Below are 16506 nucleotides of genomic sequence, written 5' to 3'. Positions count from 1 at the left end.
TTATATCTGTTAAAACAACAACAACACAGGCCCAAAATGGCATCGCTTATGCTAAAGCCCATGATACCAAACCTAGATTTAATACCTAACTGCAGTTTCAACCTTCACCAGGAATGTAATTTTTCTTAATTGAGATACAGTTGATGTACAATATTATAGAAATTACAGGTGTACAACATAGGGATTCACAATTTTTAAAGGTTATACTTCATTTATAGTTATTATAAAATATTGGCTATATTCCCCGTGTCGTATAATATATCCTTGTAGCTTATTTTATACCTAGTAGTTTGTATGCCTTAATCCCCTATCCCTATATTGCCCCCACCACTTCCCTTTCCCCACTGGTAACCACTAGTTTGTTTTCTATATCTGTGAGTCTGTTTCCTTTTTGTTATATTCACTAGTTTTCTTTTTAAAATTCCACATATAAGTGATATCATACAGTATTTTTTTTCTGTCTCATTTCACTTAGCATAATACTCTCCAAATCCATCCATGTTGTTGCAGGTGGCAAAACTTCATTTTTTATGGCTGAGTAGTATTCCATTGTATATATATACCACATCTTCTTTATTCACCCATCTGTTAATGGTCACTTAGTCTGCTTCCATATCTTGGTAATTGTAAATAATGCTGCTATGAACATTGGAGTGTATGTATCTTTTCAAATTAGTGTTTTCATTTTTTTGTTTGTTTTGGATATATACCCAGGAGTGGAATTGCTGGGTCATATGGTAGTTCCATTTTTAGTTTTTTGAGAATCCTCCATACTGTTTTTCACAGTGGCTGCACCAATTTACATTCCCACCAACAGTTTGTGTCATCTTCAATTTCTTTCATCAGTGTCTTATAGTTTTCTGAGTACAGATCTTTCACCTCCTTAGGTAGATTTAATCCTAGGCATTTCATTCATTTTGATGCACTGGTAATCTTACTGAGTCCCAAGCTCGTACTGCTCGCCACATGACAGGCCAATCAAATCAAGAGACAAGTTGTTGGGCAAGGAATAGCAACTTTATTCAGAAAGCCAGCAGAGAAGATGGTAGACTAGTGTTCCAAAAAACCATCTTGCCTGGGTTTGTATGCTAGTTTCTTTCATAGAGCAAAGAGGGGGAAGTGAGGAGATAAAGTAAAAAAAAAAGGCAATAAGATGTTGCAAATATTTCCTAGTTCCAGCCAGACTCTGGAGGGGGTGGATGTTAATTTCTTCTTTCCTGCAGCCATGCATAGGTGGGCCTGGTCAGGATGTTTCCTGTGAGCTAAACAAAGGTATTTTAGTTTAAGCTCAGGCATAGGAGGCAGGGTTCCCGGAAATAGGCCATTATGTATACTTTAAGCTATAGGCAGCATCCCTTTAGTGACTAACTTGTAGCAAAAGCACTAAAATACAAAGGTTAAAGTAAAAGAAACATCCAATATGGAGTCAGATGTGTTCTTCCCTCTTACAGTAAATGGAATTGTTTCTTTAATTTCTCTTTCTGATAGTTCATTGTTAGTATACAGAAATGCAACAGATTTCTATATATTAATTTTGTATCCTGCAACTTTACTGAATTTATTGATAAGCTCTAGTAGTTTTCTGGTGGCATCTTTAAGATTTTCTGTGTATAGTATCATGTCATCTGCAAACAGTGACAGTTTTCATTCTTCCTTTGCAACTTGGATTCCTTTCTACTAGATGTAATCTTTTTTTTTAAAATAAATATATTAAATTGCAATGAAGAGTAACCCCTGCTTGCAACAACTAGAGAAAGCCCACACACAGCAACGAACACAACACAGCAAAAAAAAAAAATTTTTTTTAATAAATAAATTAAATAAATAAATTTTAAAAAAGGAGACCCAGGTTTCGTACACTCACTCACATATCCATTGTCTTAACACATATTAAATAAATCTTACATGAATCTCTGCTCTCAGTGCTATGTACTGCTCTCAGTGCTCCTATGGTTAATATGTGGATTTTAACAATCAAGTATGTAATTAGGAAAATAACAGTGTGACAGAGAACTTTAAAGAAGATAATGATTCCTTTTCACTTTACTTTTACCTACAAGAGGTATTGAAGAGCTTCGGGTGGTAGAGAAATCACCTCCACCTCAGGACATTTTGAGAAGTTTCAAAAGAAAAGTTGAATTTGAGGTACACCTTATAAGAGAGGTAAGATTTCTTTAGGTACCAAGGGAATAAGAGTGTGTTGGTTGGAGTGAATAGAAGAAACTAAAGTGGGAATGACACATAATGATAGCAGTCATTTATTTAGTGCTTACTATTTGTCAGGTAATTTATCTCCTATAATTCTCACAATGACCTTAAATCCTCATTCAGTAAATGGGGAAACTCAAGATCAAAGATACTGAGTAATTTGCTGTAGACCACACAGCTCTGAGGTAACAGAGGCTGAATTCATTCCTCAGAGCTCTCTGACTCTTGATTAAAAGAGTCACCTACCTAGATCTCTTGTTCCTGGATCACAATTCATACTAAAGAGAACTCAACTTTAAGACTCAAACTATTCTAGGGAAGTCTGTAAGTGAAAAACCACATGTGCCAGTAGCTAAGCAATGTCTTGTTTCAATGCAGAAATGATATTTACAGTGAAACTGACCTTTCTTGTATGTAAGAGATTCAATACAGGATTCCATTTACTATGGCAGGATATGAAATTAACTCATGAGATTTGAACTTCCTGGTACTTTCAAACCAAGACTTAAAAAAACCCTGAAATTTACAACAAGCATGTTACAACTGGTGACTAAATGGGAGCACTGGGAGAAGTACAGTTGTAACAAAAGAGTTTAGATAACTTTTTATTACATTGGACTGTCTCCCTGCCTTAGTTCAAGGTTCTGATATTAGATTTCACTGGGGAAAAAATGAATTGAGATAACATCAGATAAAGCAGCATATTGTGAAAATTATGCATGGGATATCCCTATGAAATGAAATATTCCCCATCACTTAAACTAGAGTTGTATTAGAAGTATAAAGGCTTCCCATAAAATACATACAATATGGTCTAGCTCATATAACTTTGATTATATTTTCATCAGTCAAAACTGATGAAATTTAATTCAAAATTTATTCAAAACTTAATTCAAACTTAATTTGGAAGGTGAAATGTAAGTGTGTATGCAAAACTCTGGATTTAACACTGTAGTGATTATGGTAGCCTAAAAATATAGAGACCTGCAATTTAGAAAATGTTACTGTGGTTGAGGATTAAAGAAGCAAAGGAAATCCATTGCTTTACTCTGACTCACATTTTCTACACAGGAAGCTTAAATTCATCTCATGCACGTGCGCGCGCGCGCGCACACACACACACACACACACACACACTTTCAAGTAACTTTTGTATTCTACTAGGTAGATGCATGCTGGAATTAATTACTTTTGTCAGCCAAAGACAGCACCAATGAACATTCTCAAATGTTACCTTATCACACAAAAAAGACCTACAATTTTTATTATGATCTTTTTGTCTCTTTTTGTAGACACTTATGATGAAATTTCATCTTTAGTGATGGCATTCATTGCAGTATTAGGAAAGGATATTTTCTCTTTTGGAGATAAATGGTGAGTTGACATTTTTGAGTCTCACTGGATTAACACAGAACCAGCTAGGGAAAAAAAAAGTTGAAAATGAAAAGTAGAATATAAGAAGTTCAGATAAAGCTATCCTTGAGTTGACAGTTTGCTATGAAAATCCATTTCCTTAGTTCTTTTAATTTAACTAGAAATCTTTCAGTAAAGCTCACTATTTAATAAAATGGTTTTATGATATACAAAAAATGATGATGTGATATCTAAGGGCTAATTTTTAAACTAATATGGGAAATTTTTTCTTGAATCCAATGTTATCATTAAATATAATTTAACAACTCCCTGATAATGAAAACTAAAACTAACATTGTACCAAATGTAGTTATAATGGCTTATAGAACAGGAAGATATTTCTCTTGGATATGCATATATTTTATATTGAATGAATCAAAAAGTATGTGTGTACCTGCAATCCTACACTGTAATGCACGTATTCCTTTTAAAATAATGGCTTCCTGTATAATTCAGTTCATTGACATTTAAGCAGCACAAACTTTGTAAAACAAACCAGGTGCGTTGGAGTGATCAAAAAAATAGGCATAGTTTGTGTTTCCAGGGGATATTTAATCTCTTTTGTTTCACAACCAAATTCAGTGCTTTTCAACTTTTAGTGAACATCAGACTCATGTGTGTGCCAGTCTAGGATTTGATTTTACTTTTCTTACAAGCTATTATATTAGTCTGTTACTTTTCCATGGATGCTGGTAGGAGACACGAGACTCCAAGTTCAGAGATAAAGGGCTTTGTTACTCACAATGTAGCAAACAGTATGTGAACATCAACAAGCGCTTCATTTCCTTGCCCCATATTCTCCAGAAGTGATGTAGAGTGCCCTGAAGCATGCCTGCACATGATCCATGTTGCTAGAATCCAGGTGACTGAAACAGAATTATGTTTCAATCTCCTAGCTTCCCTTTTGGCCAGGCTGCCACCCAGAGGGTGAACCAGTCAGGCCTACCTGAGGTTACTGGTAGGAGAAAGACACACATCATGCCCAGGAATAGTCAGGGAAGAATCCTGAATTTTCAAAATAGTTTTATATATTTCACCTCCCCTTTCCTGTGATCATTACCCAGGAGGAAGGCAAGAGGAGATCAACCCATTCTGAGATGGCCACATTCAGTGATCACACTGTTTTACCAGGAAGAGACAAGGTCGATAGAGTCAGAAATAATTTTTAGATGATTGTTTTTTAAAATGCATTCTACCTCTCAATGATGCCAGCAGCCTGAAGATGATAAGGGCCATGAATGTACATCAAATACCCTGATAATCAGCCTATTTTTCAGTGGCCTTTAGGACAAAAGGCAAACCATTGTCAAACTGTAGATGGTTTGGAAAGTGGAACACGGCACAATTTAGATTTTAGAGTCATAGTTCGGTGGCCAGATTTTACTGATTGGACTGGAACAGCAACCCTACGACCAGAAAAAGTGGTGACAGTCATGAAGTATCACAGATATCCTTAAGATAGGGATCAAAGATTCCATGTAGTCAATTTGCCAGAAGGTAGAGGCAATGACTCCTGCAATGTGTCATTCCACTTGTGCGTCAGATGGGTCAACTTTTGGCAAGAGTCACAAGTTTGGCGTAAAGTAATAACTTCTAGATCAGAAACATACAATTCTTTATGAACAGTCTATGAAAGTGGAGGTATTGCCATGTCCAGTCTAATGATAAATTTAGGTAGTGATGGTGGCCATCTGATCAGCAGCTTGATTCCAGTTGGTCTCATTAGAGAATGGGCCCTTACCACAGACATCTACATGAGTAACTGACTGCCAGCTGAGATTTGTTTCCACAGTTCATGGCTCAAAAAAAAGGGTGCCTTTAATCCACCAGTCTGAGGTCTTCCAAGTGGTAGACCAGATACCTGGGATATTGGCAACAACCCAAGAATTAGTAAAAATGTGAAAAGATTCATCAAGGATAGTATTGGCCAGGGCTATTAAGACTACCTTGAGTTCTGAACACTGAGTAACCACATCCACCTTTGTTTACAAATATCTAGCACTAAGACTGAATACCAGTAGCAACCCAATGAACACGATTAAGTATTTTTTTTTTAATTTTATTTATTTATTTATTTTTGGCTGCTTTGGGTCTTCATTGCTGCGTGCAGGCTTTCTCTAGTTGTGACGAGCGGGGGCAACTCTACATTGCAGTGTGCGTGCTTCACAATGCGCGTGCTTCTCGTTGCGGTGGCTTCTCTTGTTGCAGAGCATGGGCTCTAGGCATGCAGGCTTCAGTAGTTGTGACACAAAGTAGTTGTGGTGCACGGGCTTAGTTGCTCCACGGCATGTGGAATCTTCCCGGACCAGGGCTCGAACCCATGTCCCCTGCATTGGCAGGTGGATTCTTAACCACTGCACCACCAGGGAAGTCCTAAGTTTTAATAATTTAGCTGAGCTATCAGTAAATCAGGCCTAGAAATTTAGAAGAACACCTGTAAGTCAAAGACCCCCATTGGGCCAGCACTGTTGCTTCATGAAGGCATTGGAGTTGAAGATAATATTTCCTCCAAAGGTGTAGCTGCCTGTTTCTGATGTAAGGACAAAATGCTTCTCCAGCCAATCCAGCTGCGCTCTTGAGTGTACCATTTCCATTCAACTAGTGAGGCTTGTTGGGTTCCTTCCTTGTCAGTAAGCCTGGACATCATTTTATGTGTTTATTGTCTATTTCTACTTATTTTCTATGGATTGTCTGTATTATTTCCCCACTTTTCTATTCAGTTGTTCACACCCGTATTGCTTTGTTGAAGTTTTTTTATATTGTTTTCCAATCTTTCATTGCTTGTCATTTATGGCATCTTTCACTATACAAAATTGATAATGTCTATAGAGTCAAGTCTATCATGTTATATCTAGATGCCTTCTGGGTTTGGTGCATCACCTCAAAGATACTCTTCTACTTCAATATTATTAAGACATTTCTGTATGTTTTCTTCCAAATATTGTTTGAATTTTTAGTCCATCTAGATTTCATTTTTATATATGATGATTAGTATTCAAACTTTATTTTCTTCTAAATAGTCAATATCCTAACAGCATGCATTTTATTATTCTTCCATTCCCCACTGATTTAAAATGCCTCCTAATTTTCATGCAAAAATTCCAAATATGCTGGAATATATATTCCAAATATATTTTGGACTCTTCATCTGAGTCTAAAATATTAACACAAGACTGTGGACAGGGCAGGGAAATAATTATGTGGTATTGTTTTGAAATGAATAGTAATTTTTAAAGCTATTGCCTTGTAGCTCATAATGTCATTGCATTTCTCAAATCATGCTTAAATGTGCATTTTTTTCATTTTCTTTATAATGTTACAAGGAGTATTATTAATAGAGCTTACATTAAATTTAGGAAAAGACAGAATAAAATTTAGTTTTTATAAGCAACTATTCAATAGCAAAAACAGAGTCAATCTTAAAGCATCCTAATAACTAGGATCAGTAAGAAAAAACACTGCTTCATTCTATATTCACATTTACTCCAATGTTGGAAAATCAAAGATGTGAGTGAAGCTAAAGATGATTAAGGATATGTATTTTCTTATTGTTACTTTTCTTTATTTTTGTGTCAAGACCAAAAGCTACTGAAGTCCATATAATTGGCTTTTCAGTCTTAAGTGAAGGAAATATTCAACACTTATTATATTTAATTATGGATTACAGAGGTTTCATCATCACCAAGGAGGTAACTTCTCTAACTTACATGAAATCCCCCCAATAAATCCTATATTAATTGACTTGATATTAGATTATATTTCAAACTTAATTCCTGCTACTTGGTTCTTGAGTTTAGCCTTCAATCATGTGTATAGAATGTAGTCATTCATAGTTTAACATTGGCTATCCTAAACCATTCTAACAAGATGGAGGCTTGCTTGCCTTTCTTTTAGGATAGAGAGTGCATGCTCGGCACTCTTTGCCTAATTATGTCATTTAATTTTCACTATATTCCAGTCAATTAGATTTTGTTATTGTTCACTTTACTGATGGGGAAAACCACAGTCAAAGAGATTAAGTGATCTGCCCAATGCCAAGAGCTAACAAAGAGCAAATTTGAAATTTAAAACCTTATCTGTCGTCTTCTGAAGTCCATGATATCACTGCTGTATCATCGTTCAAATTAAGCTTCAAGGGACTAGCTTACAGGTGTACACCAATAGCTCTGAGCAATAACCCTGTGGATTGAATGAATGGGAGTGGAAAGCTTACAAAGCCAAGACACAGACATTTTCATTACTTCTGGGCACAGATCTATTAAGAAGAGTCAGAAATTTGTCATGATTTTGTTTTTAAATTCAAAGCATGTGTTCAAAATACATGTTCAAGAGTTACTTAGATCATTTCTCCCAGGCCCCCTTTTCAAGACCACTTATGTTGTTTACTGGACTATAGCTTGGCTCCTTTGTTTTCATTTATGAACATGTAAAAATCTCACGGGGACATGTTACCTCCTTCCCTTTTTCTACCCTGTTTCCTTCCACTCAGTTGCCATAGGTAAGCAATTTCTTTAGCTCTGATTTATACTTTCACTTCTCTTTTTAAAAAAGAAGCTAAAGCAGATACATGTATATTTTCTTATTTCAAACATTATCTCTTTAAAATATAAGCTGAGTTACTTACCTGCTTAAAACCCTCCAGTGGCTTCACCTTACTCTTGTGATAAATCCAAACTCCTTCTGTGATCTTCTAGAACCTAAATTATCTGCTATTTACTAGCTCTCTGACTTTCTTTTCTAGCATTCTACCCTTGGTCATTCCACTATATCTACTTGAATACACACATACTCATCCTTGCTCATGGTCTTTGAACTTGCTAAACTCTGCCTGCAGTGCTCTTTACATTGTTCACCCTCTTACATTTTTGCATTATCTGCTCAAATCTCACCTCAAAGAGGACCTCTCTGGCAACCCCATTATCATGCTCTATACCCTACCTTGCTTTGGTTGTTTTTCATAGCATTTGACACTACCCAACCTTTCATTATACATTTATTTGCTACGTGATTGTTATCAGTACCACTCACTATAATTTAACCCCTGTGAGGCAAGAACATTGTATTGCTCATCATTCTATCACCTGTGCTTGCAACAGTGCCTTCAAATAGTGGGTGATCAAAAAATATTTGTTAACTGTGTTGATAAACTAATGAATCAATAGTTCCTCCATGTCTCATTTTTTCCTTATTAATCTCATGCTGCCACCCTTTTGTCTATGAGTTATGTTAAAAAAATAAAACTCTATGTTTTTTATTTCATTGTTCCACTTGTCTTCAGTATTCCCATTGAGTCTTGCTGCTTCTATTGCTTTTTAGAATTTTGCAATCATGTTTTCCCTTTCCATGCAATTATCCTTCCTGATGTCATAATTTCCCTCTTTGAGCCTGTCTTCCTCTAGCAATGTCTTCTGCCTTGCTGAAAATAAAAGATTTTCTAACATCCTACCTTCTATCTTGCAGAAACATCATTTCAAAGGATAGTTATTTCTCATTCCTCAGATTGATTCTCTTGAACTGCTGAAGCATTTCTCATCCTAGTGATTTTTTTCTCTTTGTACATCTTTACAGAGGCAGATCTGTGCTCATGCAGTCTTGTGAATTGGGATGGGTTCTCCAAAAAGACTGTGTATTTCTGGTAGAATCTCCCAGGCCAGGGGGCAGTTAAAGAGAGAAGGAAAATGTTTGATTTGTTGTGATTTAACTTTGCCAATTTGGACATCAAGGTGTCATATGGAAAGAATATGGAAGGAGGAAGTGTTCCTTCTAGAGGCTTTTTTTTTTACTATAGAGCAGCATCTCTTTGCTGAAGGAGGTCCTGATAAGTGTGTTGCGGGCAACTAGCTGGGCCACTTTCTCTCTAGGTTAAATGGTCACTCTTTCAGCAAGACTACTGCCCCATGAGTATGCCATGCATGGAGTAAACATACTTTTTAAAAAAATCTTTGCTCTTTTATCTATAGCTTTCTCAAGGATATTGGTAAAGTGAAATTGTTCCCCAAATATACAATAACCTACTGTGTGGACCACTTTCACCACATATTCCTTCACTTCTAGCTAAGGATGTACTAGTAGTGTCCATTTCAGATACTGAAGGAGTTCCTTGCATGTACTTTTCAGTTTCCTGGTTTACAGACTAAAATAGACTTCCCGATATTTTTATATACCTTTCCCAATTTCAGGGAGAATCTGGAGGAGAGGTGCCAATTAAAGATTATGTTCAAGTCACCAAAGTTAGTTGCCTAATTGCTTTTATTTTAACGTTATATAAAAATAAAGAGAATGGTATAAGCAGACCTAGATACCCACCTTCCAGCTGGTTTACGTATCAAATATAATTTACCTGGTGATGGTATTTGTGTTCACATATTACAAGACTGAGAATTTTAGATCTGTTACCAACCAGGGTTCTTGGCCTCCTTAATCAATAGAAATTGATAAGAGGCCAGACAAGAAATTCAGGCGGGGCTTCCCTGGTGGTGCAGTGGTTGAGAGCCCGCCTGCCGATGCAGGGGACACGGGTTCGTGCCCCGGTCCGGGAGGATCCCACATGCCACGGAGCGGCTGGGCCCGTGAGCCATGGCCGCTGAGCCTGCGCGTCCGGAGCCTGTGCTCCGCAACGGGAGAGGCCACAACAGTGAGAGGCCCGCGTACCGCCAAAAAAAAAAAAAAGAAATTCAGGCAAGGCTTTATTGGGCCTCCTGCTGCAGGAGGGAAGAGCAAGAACAAGAAACAGGTTCCCTTGCTTGCTGGCTGTCCAAGGCGGGCAGCAGGCTGCTTCCTTATATGGACTGAGGGTAGCGGCAGGTCCAGGGGTCAGGCCGGAGGGGTGCTTAGATGGCTTGCCTACCCCTTTGGTGGTGGTTTGTGTGCAGGGGGCATATGTGATACCCTGCTTTTGCTCCCAACACCCTTGTTTTGCTCCTGGCTCTTCAGAAGTGGCAGTTGGGTTTTTGATCTCTTTGTGTCTTTTTGTCCAAAATTTGCCCAACTGCGCATGTATGCAGTTATTTTTAGTCCCTTATAGTTTCTTTGTATTTTATTGCTTGAGGAGACATGTGTCCAGGTGCAAGCACTGGGTCACAAGTTCCAGTCCCAACCTGTCTCAGATCCATTTTCCCATACCTTGTTTGTGATAAGAATAATATGTTACCTGGCTCTTGTTTCGATCCTGAACATAACAGTATCTCAGAGCCAAGAGTTGCCTTTACCAAATGAATGCTCCTAGTAATAAAAAGGAAGCAATTATTAGTGAGAAGAGTGTATAAAGAATGAATAGTAATTTTCAAAATGTTAGAGGAAATGAATTAAGTTGGTACATTCCATCTGTTTTTCCTCTTGTTCTATACTCTTACTGTGCCCTAGAAGGCTGAGGAAAGGGAATGAGATAAATTCACAGGGGGAAGTGTTTCTCAAGACCTGCTTTGTTACTTTAAATTAACCCATCCACCCATGATCCAGTGGCTAGGAGTCCTAACACAGTATGTAGATATTGCAAATCCTTTCTCAGCCATTCCACTGGGCTCCCATTACTTTGCTACTATTTCATTTTCCAGTCCTGACTGATTTCTGTCCTTCTCCTCTCCTTTTAGGTTCTGGTCACACACTCTTGGCTCTCACAGTAAAACTGATTTCTCAGGTTTTGATCCCTCAGGTTGTCTGAGCATTTGGGATGTCCTCATCTTCTGGCTCCTGGTGCTAGATTTAGCTGCTTCTGTTAAATTTTTATTTCTGATTCAGAGAGCAGGGTATGGGTACATAAGGGCATAGACAAAGCCAGAATGTCTGGATTTGAAAGCTGTCTTCACATTTAGTCAACTGAGCATCCTGGGCCAATAACTTTACCTCTCGAGTTTCCTTAACTGCAAAATGGTGACTATATAATAGTATGAACCTTATAGGCTTGCTTCAGGATAGAAATAAGATAATATTGGTGAAGTGCCTAGTACAGTGGTAGATGCATGCCAATTGTTATAACTATCTTGTAAGTAAACGAAAAATAAAATAGTCCGTTAACCCAGCCCGGCTCCTACCGGGTGAGAAGCAAACTAGATATTTCTTTGTTTCATGTTTTCAACAGAAAGCCCTAGTTATTAAGGCTAAATCATTTTCTGCTTTGGACTTATCATTTTCCAAACCAGCTGCTTTTCTCTCTGACTCTCTATGTCATGCTTCCAGAAAGCCCCAAACTTGGCACTGAACAGCAATGAAATGAATGTTTGCAGAGTTTAACATAAAATGACTTACAAACTACAAGGACTTTGCATTTAAAGGAATATAAAATTTATAGACAACATACAAACTGGACACTTCATAGGGTGTTTTCCTCAAGTGCACCTGAAAGCCAGGGCAACAGGACTGTAAATCCCCCTGTAAATAAATAAGATACCTGATTTCAAGTTGAAAGATTAACTCTACTCTTGAATAAAGCAGACACGTCTGCTTTATTCAAGAAAGTTACTTTCAGTGTTCATTTGATTCCCATGCCTCTTAAGTTTCAGCAAATAGGAACATCCAAAACACTTTTCACTTTCACACCTCATTCTCAATTAGCCTAATTCTGGACTGGATTTCAGTTTCTCTCAATTTGGAATATCTGATTGTTCCTGAATTGCTGGAACCTTACAAGATCCAGATGAGCTCGTCTGTATTGCCAAGTTTCTGTTAAGGTCAAGTTGACATTTTGGGTTTTTTCCAAGTTCAGACATTACCCCAAAATTGAAAATAGCTCTCCCTATTTCAAATTAGCTTAATTAACATTTATTAACACCTAATTCTCATTGATTCCTTTTTAAAGTTCTATCAAATATTTTAATTCTAGAAAGTTTTGCTCTCACTTGTCTTTTTTTTTTTAACATCTTTATTGGTGTATAATTGCTTTACAATGGTGTGTTAGTTTCTGCTGTATAACAAAGTGAATCAGCTATACATATACATATATCCCCGTATCTCCTCCCTCTTGCATCTCCCTCCCACCCTCCCTATCTCACTTGTCTTTGATGAGTTTCTTTTTCCACTTGAGATTAAACTTTTTTAAGATTACCTCTTGAAATACATTGATTTGAGGAATGAACATCTGTCTTTTATCATTAGTTTGTAAGGGATTATGCAAATGCTGGTTCTGTTTTCACAAAAAGGAAGAGAAAACATGTGAATCAAAAGATTCAGCAAGAGTTCTGTATAATGTAACTCTAGTCAGATGTGATGTCTTCTGAGTCAGTTACAGGAAAGAGAGGGTAGAAAGAATGAGGAACCCAATTCTGACCTTTTGGAAAGACCTTGTATCAGGATGAACTCTAAAATGTAGAGAAATACTAAAGTAAACGTTACAATAAATTCTCCCACAATATAACAAAGAGAATCATTGATGCAATAAATGTTGGAACTTATCTGTTTACTTGATGTCCAAAAGAATCAACAATATTCTGTTTAGTGTGTGGTAAGCAAATTTGTTAAGTAACAATTCTTTCAAGTTTTAACATGAATTTTTTTGTATAAGAATTTATTTGAATCAAAGCAGCTACTCTGTTCTCTTGCCTTATTAATCTCTCTCCCTCCAGTTCCCAATCCATTTGCCAACATTTATGACTACTGGCATCTAGTGGGTAGAGAACGGGGATTGTGCTAAATATCCTACAATGCATGGGACACCCTCCACAACAAAGAATTATCTCAACCCAAATGTCAACAGTGACAAAAGGAAGAAGCCCTGAATTAGGTGTTTACAAATATAGTTAATCAAGAAAACAAGGTAACCATAACCAAGAACTCACGACATTTCGAGAAACTCTCCTCACCCTTTGGCAACAAAACAAGACTGACAGAAATTGCAAAATGCCATTCCAGAAATAGGACATATGTAGCCACAGTTATGTTTCCTTTCCACTCTTCTCCTTGCTTTTCCTGCTATAGGATTTTGGAGGATGGAGGTGAGGTGGTGGTTATAATGTGTTTAAAGTGTTTTGTAATCTTTAGAGAGCTATACAGATGTAAGGAGCTATTGTGAAGATAAAAGCCCAGAGCACCTTTCAACAGGCTTCTTTGTTGTCTGATGCTGTTGCAGTTTGTACAGCCACTACTCCTGGCTATTTTATTTAACCTATAGGTCATTCCCTTTGAGCATAATCTGTATCCTAACTCCTTTTGCCTAGTACTGCCTCGTGGAATTTTCAGCACAAAGCATACTGAGGCAGTTTTAGCATTAAGCTCTGTTTTTCTGAAATGTTAGAGGTTGAATTTCAAATTCTATACAGATGAGTAAAACCCAGTTATTCTCCAGTAACAATATTTCCTACAAATATATCTCCTGGCAGCTGGTAGGGCAGACAGCCATTGTTGCTTCAATCTGATCAAGTTTTTTGAAGGGTTTTGGTACCACCCAACTGTCTCCAGGCCTCTGAATCATGATTTCGCAGGAAGACTTCCCATTGCTTACTCTAGGGCTTTCAGAAACAACTTCCTTAGTAGCTCCAGATGGAACTTGAAGATCAAATAAAGCAGCAAATATTAGAGGGAATATGAACCTCTGCTTCACTGGTGGTGTATGTGTGTGGGCGGGGCGGGTGAAAAATATATTATCATTGCAGCCAGAGCAAACATCCTTACTGATTAGAAACTGGACTAATTTTAAGGCAGAAGGACTACCCCTGCAACCTGTATAAGCAGGTAATTTATGTAATGTTGACCCTAAACCCCTTAGACACAGAGATTTCTCTGCTGTCCACATCTGTTACTTCATATCAAAAATGACCCATATCCTAGGGGAGGAGCTATGACTCAAACCTTAACTCTGTGTTGCTAATTCTGAGAAAGAAATTTTTCATATCTGGGCCAGATTCGGGCTATTCGAATAATTATACTTCCTGGTTCTAGATTTTGGTGAGGCATTGTGGATTAGAGATCAAAAACATCTAGGAGCAGTTAAGACTGATTTATCTTTAAATGCTTTATACTTTATATATAAAGTATATAAAATGCTTTATATATATTCTCTTTCCCCAGAGAATTCCCCAGCATTCTCTGGGGAAACAGGGCTATTTGTCTTTTCTAAAAATCTAAGGCAGTATCGCTGGTGTTCCTCTCACAGAGATGGCCCCCGACCTTTCACGGAGCCAGTTCATGTGCATTTGAAATATGACAATCTGGCTGGTCTGCTCTCCCATCTCCTAAATCTGAGAAAAGCACTTCTTGTTTTGGAAATTCTTGGCTTCCTTAGTGTCCACTTGAAGGGGAAATACATTGATGCTTTTTTTTTCTTTTTTTTGCAATGGATGCAGTAAATGGCTATTTAATTTCAAATTAGATGAAGATTTCTTTATACTTCATAGATTCCAAACAAATGATTATACAGCTCCTGTCATTTTAGTACATTAACATAAAGCACCTTATCTTGATAATACTGAGAGAAATGCATTAGAACAAATCACAGGATAAACATCAGATTCCAAAGTGACGTGACGCCATTTTTTGAGTTGTTATATGTGGGCATAATTTTCTTGGCTAGTCTTTTTGTTTTTTAATACGTCTTTACTGGAGTATAATTGCTTCACAATGCTCTGTTAGTTTCTGTTGTACAACAAAGTGAATCAGCCATATGCATACATATATCCCCAAAAAGACATAAAGTTGAGAGTAGAATTGAAGTGAGGAACATTTTTCAGAAATAAATGAAATGAAATGGAAATTTAAAGTACCTGATGGCAATTCTGTGGCATAGTGTGACCTCTGTGCTTTGATGATAACTAGTACGAGTCTAGAGCAGAGGCTACAAACTCTATGCCACTAACTCCCTGTGGCCATCAATAGTTTGAATTCCTATGGGAGCATATGTATATGTATAACTGATTCACTTTGTTATAAAGCAGAAACTAACACACCATTGTAAAGCAATTATACCCCAATAAAGATGTTTAAAAAATAGTTTGAATTCCTTATATTTCCACTCCTTTTCACTTAAAATAAAATTCTTCCCAAATTAATATTCATATTTATGCTTATCTCCTTCCCTCAAATTTCAGAGAAAGTGGTAGCATTCATTCCTCCTTTACAAAGAAAATCTTTCACCTGTGTTTTCAATCCCATCCCTTCAGCCATCTCCAGGGCCTTGTTCTAATTATTCCCCATCTCCTCTACTTTCTTTTCATTTGTCTTTTTATTGAGGTACAATAACATAAAATAAGGCATCAGATTGATCATAAGTATGCAACTTGATATTTTTACATATATATCCATGTACTCAACACATTACATATATAAAACATATATGCATATTCTATATACACAACACACACACACACACACACACGTACACATATCCATGTAATCAACATTTCCAACACTCCAGCAGGCTTTCTCTTGCCCAAACAGCATATACAATCCCTCAAAGGAAACTACTATTCTGATCTCTATCACCATAGGTTGTTTTTGCTTTCTTCCTAATTTCATAATTTAATTTCAACATAATATTATATACTCTTATGCCTGCCTTCTTTTGCTCAGCTTATGTCTGTATCAATCAGTCATGTTAGGGTGTGTAGGAATAGCCCATTCTTTTTCATTGCCCTACATAACTGCAGTGAATGGATACTTTGTGATTTATTTCTCTCTCCTACTGTTCATGAACACTACTGTTGTTTTCAGTATGAGGTTTTAGAATGAGGCTTACAAGTAATGTTGTCATGAACATTCTAATACAGGCTTTTGGTGAATACATTCACTCATTTCTTTTGTAGATCTACTCAGAATAGAATCAAAGGTTCAAAGATATATAGAGAGATACATAGATATCGATATAGCTATGTTTTGTGTGTGTGTGTGTGTGTGTGTGTGTGTGTGTCTTCCACCATGGAACAGGCCCAGACTAGCCTGCTAGATGATGAGGGACACATG

The 16506-nt window shown here is 37.0% G+C and overlaps 1 long non-coding RNA gene across 3 annotated transcripts in view; it reads right to left on the bottom strand.

Annotated features, from left to right (window-relative positions):
* Window positions 1-346: 346 nt before the first annotated feature.
* LOC109547171 (uncharacterized) overlaps window positions 347-16506 on the bottom strand; it is a 143040-nt gene continuing 126880 nt past the window's right edge. For all 3 annotated transcript variants that reach the window (XR_012324320.1, XR_012324321.1, XR_012324319.1), the window contains one exon: window positions 347-1262. This is a non-coding gene — a long non-coding RNA (uncharacterized lncRNA). The remainder of the gene's footprint in view (window positions 1263-16506) is intronic.

The sequence above is a fragment of the Tursiops truncatus genome, chromosome 11, assembly GCF_011762595.2.
Source record: "Tursiops truncatus isolate mTurTru1 chromosome 11, mTurTru1.mat.Y, whole genome shotgun sequence".
Classification (NCBI taxonomy): Eukaryota; Metazoa; Chordata; class Mammalia; order Artiodactyla; family Delphinidae; genus Tursiops; species Tursiops truncatus.
This window is presented reverse-complemented; position numbering and strand designations above follow the sequence as displayed.